Here is an 8,884-nt window from a genome sequence, read left to right as displayed (position 1 = left end):
TATTAAGGAAAACTAGTAAGGAAAGTCTAAATAATGTGCAATAGATTTAATTTTAAATTATGGAGCATTAGAGTAATGGAGTGACTTTTAGTGAGTAAGACCCAGATTCCGGGTTGGGACAAGCAGCCCTTACAGGCAAGGCGCAGGGCTCCAGGGGAAGCCCAGGGCAAGTCTCTCCTCCAGCACTTCTGTTCTTTTGTGAATTTTAAAACGCTCAGCAGGTATTAATAAATTTTCTTACCTATGAACTACACATTGTTTTAAAATCTAATTTTCAGAATCTCAAAGACCAAGACTAAGACTAAGTCTGCCCAAGGCCTTAAGCGAGAGGGTGGAGATGTCAGTCACTGATAAACTAATTAAAACACCACTATTCAGTTGGCAGTCAAATTCTAATAATTTAAGTTTCAAGGAAAAGGCACTTTACTTAAAATCCTTACAGACTTTCACATCTAAAACAAAACCAAAAGTTTTAAATGTTATCCCCTCCATCTGGCAGTGTTTCTGGGTGTTTTTTGAAATGGTCTTATACGGATATTTAACTATTCTGAATATTTGACGCTGCATCTTTGTGGAAAATTGTGATTTTTATCAAAGAAGAGGCAATTAAGTGCTGTCACTTGGAACCTGGATCTTATCACACAAGAATCATCCCGCAGCAACTGCCGCCCTTTCCAACCGGGAAACAGATAACAGAAACCGTCCTGCATGAGGCACAATAGTCTAACGTGATTAGAAATCAGGCAAACTCTGGCTTCTCTTGAGCTGTACTCCCCCACAGGCTGAATTATAGCTCTCCTACCAGTCCCAAGGCGCTGAATGATGTCATGGGATCTGCAGCTCAGAGAGATGAAAGGGATAAAGCAGAACCCGCTGGCACTAGGCAAGGCTTCCAACACACAATCCACAACACAGCTTGGGAACCGAAAAGGCTACAGATCCAGCCACTCAGCCCAAGCTTGGGAGAACCGCCGGTATTGCCTCGCTGCAAAAAAAAAAAAAAAAAAAAAAAAAGGAGGAAAACAACGTGATCGGGTTAAACAAAAGAATTTGTGGACGAGGAGGCTCGAGGGTGACTACCTGCTGAAAGTGAACTTTCTTAATATCCGTGCATCTGTATAAATTTAGCCCTGCCTTTGATGTTCTGCAACTGATCACCGATCAGATTACGGGCATTTCATCTCCCTGCTCGTCTGCCTTTGATCTGCATGGTTAATTTTATTTTCTTGGATTTGAAGTTTCGTCTGGGCTTGTGCTGACATACATTTTTGGGAAGGTAGAAGCATTTGGCATAGAAGTGCTGCCAAGGAGAAACTAACTTGCAGAAAGGGTGAGTGCTGGAAAGAGTTCCTCTGCTGCAGGTACAGCATTTTGTGTGTTGTTGTTGCTTTCACTTCACTTTTCCTGTATGTTCTAAGAGAAAGATGGTTTTAATCAATTAAAAACAAGCATTTCTATACTTGAATACTACATTATGCTACATGTGTGTATCAGAGTAAAGACGATACTCCATGCCATTTTCGTAATTTGTAGAAAAGAGTTTGCAGTGTCATGGAAATTTTACTTGGAAATAAGTTGCTCAAAAGGACAAAACAGAAGAGTGCTAACTTTAGCCTACAATCGGTCCTTCAGAGCCTGGGATCCTAGGCTGTAATTGCTCTAAGTATTTGCAGGTTACTTTATTTAGTAAACAGGCGGTGGAGCTTTACTTGATGCCAATGCTTTTCTTGTTTTCTTATATAAAAGAGTATAGTGCATCTCTGGCACTACTGTTTCTTTAGTTTATTTCTTCTCTCACCTCCAAGACATAAACCTATCACATGCATTTTCTTATGCAGATAGCATCCTCAAGGGAATCGCTGAAAAGCCATTCAAGTACGATTAAAGACTTTCATGTGTCAAACTGAAGAATTTTAAAGCAGTAAGGGTAAAGTTACACTAAGTTTGGTTAAAAACCCTCTAGTGACTTTCTGTAATCTTTGGAAATAGTACGAGCCTTATTTGCAGAAACATTCGCAAGTTTAATATTCTAAATTAACATTTACTTTGAATTTATAGTGACAGCTGTCATAATTTAAAATCTGCCAACTGTTTATGAAAACTATCTGAGTAATCAACAGCTATTATGTTACATAAAATTTTTAGTCACATTTTCGCTTGGGTTTATGCTCAATATGGGAAAACCAAATTACACTGCTGTGCTGAATTTGAAAGTTAACTTATTAATTCAATGATCACACACACACACACACACACACACACACACACACACACACTAAAATCTTTACATTGAGATGCAAGAACTGAATACAGTGGAAGAGTTCCATGTTCACTCCAGTTCATTTTAATGTTCCAGTCCTAAATTTATTTGGGTAAAATATTTAATTATCATCACAATAGTCTATTCTATGCTAGATGAACCGCAAAGAAATTCTAAACGATAAGACCAGTTGTCCTTCAGTCTGAAATTCTGATGAAACAGGAAAGGTCCAATGAGTCTCATTTCATATGTAATTAATCTTTCAGAGCCAATTAATTCAATTGCTTTCTAAACTTCCCTCCTGGGCTTAGAAGGAGGGCAATTAGCATTGTTTGCTTAATTTTAAAACTTTGATAGCTGTTAAGTGGAGATTATTCAAAACCGTACTGACTATATTTTTCAAATGTGTCAGTAAGAATTTAATCTAAGACTCAACTGTGGTTTTTAGTCATGCTTGGGAGAGGCATTTAAATTTTTGTTCTACTGACAATGTAAAAAAGCATGTTTATAATATTCCAGAGGATCAGTTTAGGTTGATTGTTTTCATTCATTTGTTTAAAAAACCCTCTTTAAATCATAAAAGCAGTATTAATATTCACATTCAGATAAAGAAGATTAAAGCAATGACTGGAGAAGATGCCTAAAAAAATAGTGTGCTTAGAAACTCGTGGTCACTTAGCTCAGATTTGGGATTTTTTAATTTTTTGAAATCTTTTAAATGACTGTTTATTCTGCTACCAGGCTCATTTCAACAAATACAGACTCTCCTCAGCACAAAACAAAAGGGAGAATTAGCAATTATCTGATTAATTTAGGGCTTTGTAGAAAACTAGCTTGGGCAAGTCAAGTCTTTGAAAATCCACTTCAGTGTCTGGATTAATTCACTTAATTGTTTCCTCCTTGTGTCTTCATTGAAAAATGAGATATTGTACCCGATTCTAAAAGAAAGATGGCTATTGCTGAGTGTGCAGGTACAGTCTCAAAAAGCGTTTCTGAATTAATGGCCGCACGATGATCTTGACTGTGGTTGAGCAGATGTACTCCATGGTGCTTCCTTCTAGGACACTGCTCAGAGCGCTTTCCTGTCTATTGCTTCAATGGCTGCTTTGTTCCTGCAGAAAGTCCAAGTCTTCAAAAGACTTTTATTTCTAGTCCTGGTTCTGTCACTGATTAGCTATGTGACCTTAAGAGAGTCACTTCGCTCAGTTTTCTCATGCATGAAATGAGGGGGTGGATCAGATCATCTTCATGAAATAAGCAGGGTGGAATTTTTATAGCCATTTTACAGATTCGGAAACTGAGACTAGAGAAAAGTAACTTGACTCTTAGCCAAGGTCACATGGCTAGCTTCCCAAGTCCTAGTCCAGCATTCTTTCTAGGTCACCATGCATAGTCTATTTTCCAACAACTGCTAAAACAAGTGCACGGGGTAGCTGATCGGAGAACAACGTTAGTTTAAAAGATAAAGATAGCCACTTCCTATGGCAGTACATTTTTTTCTTTCCATGATAGACATGTCAATCAACTGGATTAGTCTGGTTGTTTTCCGACTGTTCCTTTGCTTCTGCAGTTCTGACCAGTTGAGACACAATTACTGCTCACACAATTTACCGCAATATTTAAAATGACTTTCACAAAAAATTTAGTATATCAATGCAGTGTGGAATTATTTGTATTTGTGTGCGTGTGTGTGTGTGTGTATACAAGTTTGGCATTATAAAAGCACATCTTTGTGTGTTTCCAAGGAATTGATATTTTTTTAGAAGATGTTAATGGTGTCCGTGAAAAGTTTGATAGTTAATTAAAGGTTGTTATTTCTCAAAGGAGATTACCAGTGGGATTTTGAGATTTCAGTTTGCAAGTTCAATATGGGTTTGTACATGATTTGTGTTCCATACTACATCTGATTATTTTAAGAATCCTCAAACATATTTTCATTAACTCTGGTTTTTTTCTTGGAAAAAATAATATATTTCTTGTGAATACATTTATTTATTGACTGTAAATTGTACACATGCACACTGCTCTCAAGACCAAATAGCTGTCCCTCATGTTTTATCAACCTCGTAAAGGTTTCATATAAAACTTTACAGATTATTACTTAGTACCATTTACTAATATTTATGAATTCACTAATTATTAATTAATTCACTAATATTTATTGATATACTTGTGTATTGAATACTTGTGTGCCAGGCACTCTAACAATATTTGTTTAAACGCTATCTCATTTAAATTTACAGCATTTAAGTTTGTCATGCCCATTATACAGATGAGGAGAGTGAGTCTCCAGGGTTAAATAACACGCGTAAGATCACAGGGTAATTAAGTGGCAGCACTAGAGTCTGATTTCAAATCTTTTGTTCTAGGGCTAGGAGCTAATTCTCCTATAAGAATTATGTAAAGCTGAACTTAACTGCCAGCAAACATTATAGCCAAAATTTTGGCCAAATATGGTCTCCTTTTTTTCTTTCTTTGGTATATTCTGCGAGAGCTCTGAGAAATTTTTGATGGAGTTTTCCATCACTTGGCCTAGAATCTTCAGCTATGAAGCCCTCAGGACACAATCCATTCTTTCTCTGCTTCAGGACGAGACTGAACTCGAGCATCCACCATTGCTTTGGTCAGACTCCCTGTAAGGGCAGGTCCAGTTCAGCCACCCTGGAAAAATTAATAATTTGGTGCCCCTCTAAAGAGTGATTCTTTGAAATTTTGTCTGCCCAATTTAGAGGAACGGGCTAGGAAAAGGAGGACAGAGGAGGCCCCCAGGTGGCCATGCTGCAGTTCTCCTCTACTGTCACAGCCATTCAGCTTCGGCTCCAGAGTTGTCCCTCGAAACCACCCGCTTGCTGAATTCACCACCCAGAAGTTACCAAGGTTGAGAGGCCATTTAACACTATCCGTTGTGACTTAAATTTGCTCTTTGGTGCAAAGGGGGAGGGAGGGGTGAGTTGGTAGGGTGGGGTTCTCGAGCGACTTTATCAAACCATTCCTTCCCACATAAACCACACTCTCCCTGAGAGGAGTTCTAAGCACATCTTTCTCCATCCTGCTTAAACGTCCCCAATACTTTGGCAGCCCCATCTCCTCGCATCATGGGCTGCTGCCCAGTGAGCCCGTTTCTTAATTCAGCCATATGCAGAGGAGTCCACCATATTCATCGGGAGAGAGAGGAGGAGGGTCAATGGCCTGTTTCTTCTCATTAAACTCATGAAAAGGCTGCCCAGTGGGGGTGTCGTAAGCTCACAAAGATCAGTGTAAGTGCTACAACTTATAACAACTTTGCTCTGTAAGTCATGAGTTTGACATTATATACCCAAGTAAATAACCTCCTTGGCCTTTTCATGTATATTTGGCAAACTTTGTTAATCTTTGGGATTCTCCCTCCCATTTATTAATTCATTCCACAAATTTTTAATGAGTACCTACCATGTGCCAGTCTCTGTGGACTAACAAACAAAATTCAGTAGTCTCCTGGAGCTGGCATTCTACTTCATTTTCCCAAGGAAAAGTGATTTACACTAAAAATCACTAGAAAGTTAAACAATTTGCCATTAACTTTGCTTCCAGTGAGCTAGCTTATTGCTGAAACTATTTTTAAAAGAAGTTTGTTACTTCATTAGTTCAACGTTTTTGGGAAAAGATCCTAAACAAATGCACTGTGTATCAGCTTAGATGTTGCTAAAACTAGCTTCAGGAAACTGACCCTTAACATAATCTTGAAAACAACACCTCTACCAAGATCCTCATAATAATTTGGCTTTTCCAATAAAAATTTCAGTCCATTAATGATATTCAACGTTTTAAAGGGAGAAGGACGTTTGCAGCCCTAATTCTAATCATCGATTTCCTTCTGAATGAGTCTAAGAATCATACAATTAATTCTGTTCTACCGCCGGTCCTCATTTGTGGATCTGGGTTCTCATTCCGATCACACGATCATACTGTCTCCAGACCATATAGACACTCAAAGTGAGGGGGAGAGGGGAGTATTTATTTAACTTAACTAGCCTCTCCTTTAGAGAGTAAGATGCCTGTGATAGCTAGAGTGCAGAGGTTCAGTGCTGTTTGTCCCCACTGTCACATATCATTTCAATGATCATGTATTTACTGATGCTAGGCATTGTACGCCCCACAGAAGATAGACTGCTAATTATGGCTGCTATTTAGTGAGCACTTACTATGTGCCAGGCCTTGTACTAGGTGGTTTAAATACCTTATCTTAGTTAACAACCACAATAAAACAATGCATTTTACAGGTGAAGAAATGGAAATTTAGGCGCTGGCCCTGTGGCCAAGTGGTTAGGTCCGCAGACTTGACTTCGGCGGCCCTGGTTTTTGCCAGTTTGGATCCTGGGCATGGACCTAGCACCGCTCAGCAGGCCATGCTGAGGTCGCGTCCCACATAGCACAACCGGAAGGACCCACAACTAGAATATACAACTATGTACTGGGGGCCTTTGGGGAGAAGAAGAAGGAAAAAAAGAAGATTGGCAACAGATGTTAGCTCAGGTGCCCATCTTTAAAAAAGAAATGGAAATTTAGAGCGGTTAAGTAACATTTCCAACGGCATGCAACTAGTGAATGGCAGTTGGTATCTGAGACTAGATCATCTGATGCCAAAGCCTGGTAACAGTAGGGTCTCTCTCCACAGGGAGCTAACAGGCTAACTGGGAAGATCAATCAAATACACATGAAATGATGCAAGAACTAATGAACTAATAATGTGTTACTGTCTCTAAGTACAAAAGGAGGCCAGAGAAAAAAAGAACATTTGGCTGAAGTCAAAGAGTAGTTCCTGAGCCAGCAGATTAAATTCCACTCAGAAAACATTCATTGAACATTTGTGTGAATGTTTGATACTATCAGAGATACAAGTTTGAACAACATATGCCCCTTCTCTGAAAGCAGTTTTAACTCTTTGAGGAAGAAAGCTGAGTCACAGATAATTATGACACAGGGAGAATGTGGCAAGTGCTGTCACTGCAGTAAGAAGGCCACAAACCTTGGAGAAACTCTTGAGAGTTGTGGCTTTTGAGTTGGTCCTGAAATGGGAGTAAAGTGAGTAAGGAGTTAGACAGGTAAGGGAAACAGGTGAAGAGGATGAAGGTTAGAGAGCAAAAGGAAGGGCAAGTTCAGGGCACATTTAAGGCAAGGCATGCAGACCAGTTTGGCCAGAATATGAAGTGTTCAGTCTACAGACAAAGATAAGGCTAAAAATGTGGGTGGAGCCCAACATGGCAGTCTTTGAATGCTAATTCAAGGAGTATAGAAGCCATTCTTGACAATGAGGAACCTCTTGTAAATATTTTAATCGGATAGTGACAGTGAGGAAAGGCAGGAATGGGGAGTATTGGCTGGACAGAACAGCACGGAGCGTTTGATGGCGTGGCGAGATTCAGAGGAAAGGTGGGGAGGGCCTGTACTGTGGTGGAGGCGGTGGAAAGAAGAGAAGAGGTCTTAAGAAAGGGTGAATGTGTGAGATCTTACAAAGGAAGAAGGAATAATTCAGCTTAAAAAAGATGTGCTGAGCATCCTATGTGTTAGGCTCTGCGATGTTCAGAAATTAAGATGTGCCCTCAGGAGACTGAAGTCTAGTTGGGAAAGGCACCCAGACAAACAGATAGCTTCCCTAGAACAATGAACGTATTAGTGCCATGCACAGAGTCTGCAGTAGGACTAAGGAACAGCTGACAGGCTAGGGGAACATATGCTTGCCTCGAGCTTCCAATGAGATAGTGTATATCATTTGAAAATCGTTTACAGAGAAGTCATTATTGTGATTTATATTCTGGCCCTGTTAGATTTAAAGCAGACAACCTTGAGGTGTGACACTTGGGAATGATAATATTTCTAATGTATTTTTCACAAGTACCTAGTACAGTACTGTGGTGTTCTCAGTGTAGGATCACAAGATGTGCTTATAAGTAATTAACTATAACGATTTATTCATTCATTCAACAAATATTTAGTGAAAGGCTACTATGGGCCTTGGGGTGTAGAAGAGAAACAAAGGATTGGGTTCCATCCCACGAGACGTGCAAGTTGTGCCGGGGAAACACAGCCAACACAGGAGAAACGGCGGATGCCTCCTTGTACCAGCCATGCACAGTATCCTGCGTTTGAAGGAACTTTGCTTGTTTACTCAGTCTTCGGACAAATGAAACAACAATTACATTTCTATAGCATTCTACTGCTGGAAAAGCTTTTATTTTAAATGTACATGCTTCTCTTACTCCTTCCAATAAATCTGCAAAATGGGCACCATTAGCTCCCCTTCATAAATGCACAAACTGAAGCTCAGGAGTTTCAACACTTTACACAAAGTACCAGTGACGACACGGAGCCCAGGCTCTGTGCTCCCCGCACGTCGCCAGCGACGTCCAGTGACCCTGGGAGCTGGACTGGGCTGTTCCTGGCGTGGAGGAGATGGACACAGGCGTTCGCCACCACACACCCCTGAGCTCCAGAGGTTTCTGTCGGGTGGGCGAGCCTTGGGTGAGTATCTGCCGGGAAAACGCATCAATGAATGAATGAGGCGGCTGGGTCACCAGAGCTAGGTCACCGTGATCTGGACCCCCCCGGAGCAATGTGCCGCATCGTTTTCCGGAGGCCCTTTCTCAT

General features: G+C 40.2%; 1 protein-coding gene across 3 annotated transcripts in view; it reads left to right on the top strand.

The window, feature by feature from the left end:
* Positions 1 to 1,069: 1,069 nt before the first annotated feature.
* The window catches only part of TNFRSF19 (TNF receptor superfamily member 19), a 95,583-nt gene continuing 87,768 nt past the window's right edge, over positions 1,070 to 8,884 (top strand). For 2 of the 3 annotated variants that reach the window (XM_046664532.1, XM_046664527.1), the window contains exon 1: positions 1,070 to 1,330. The gene's annotated coding sequence lies outside the window, so the exon portion shown is untranslated. The other variant, XM_046664530.1, reaches the window with a different exon arrangement.

Source organism: Equus quagga, chromosome 6 (assembly GCF_021613505.1).
Source record: "Equus quagga isolate Etosha38 chromosome 6, UCLA_HA_Equagga_1.0, whole genome shotgun sequence".
NCBI lineage: Eukaryota > Metazoa > Chordata > Mammalia > Perissodactyla > Equidae > Equus > Equus quagga.
Note: the sequence above shows the minus strand (reverse complement) of the source record. Positions and strands in the feature narration are given on the sequence as shown.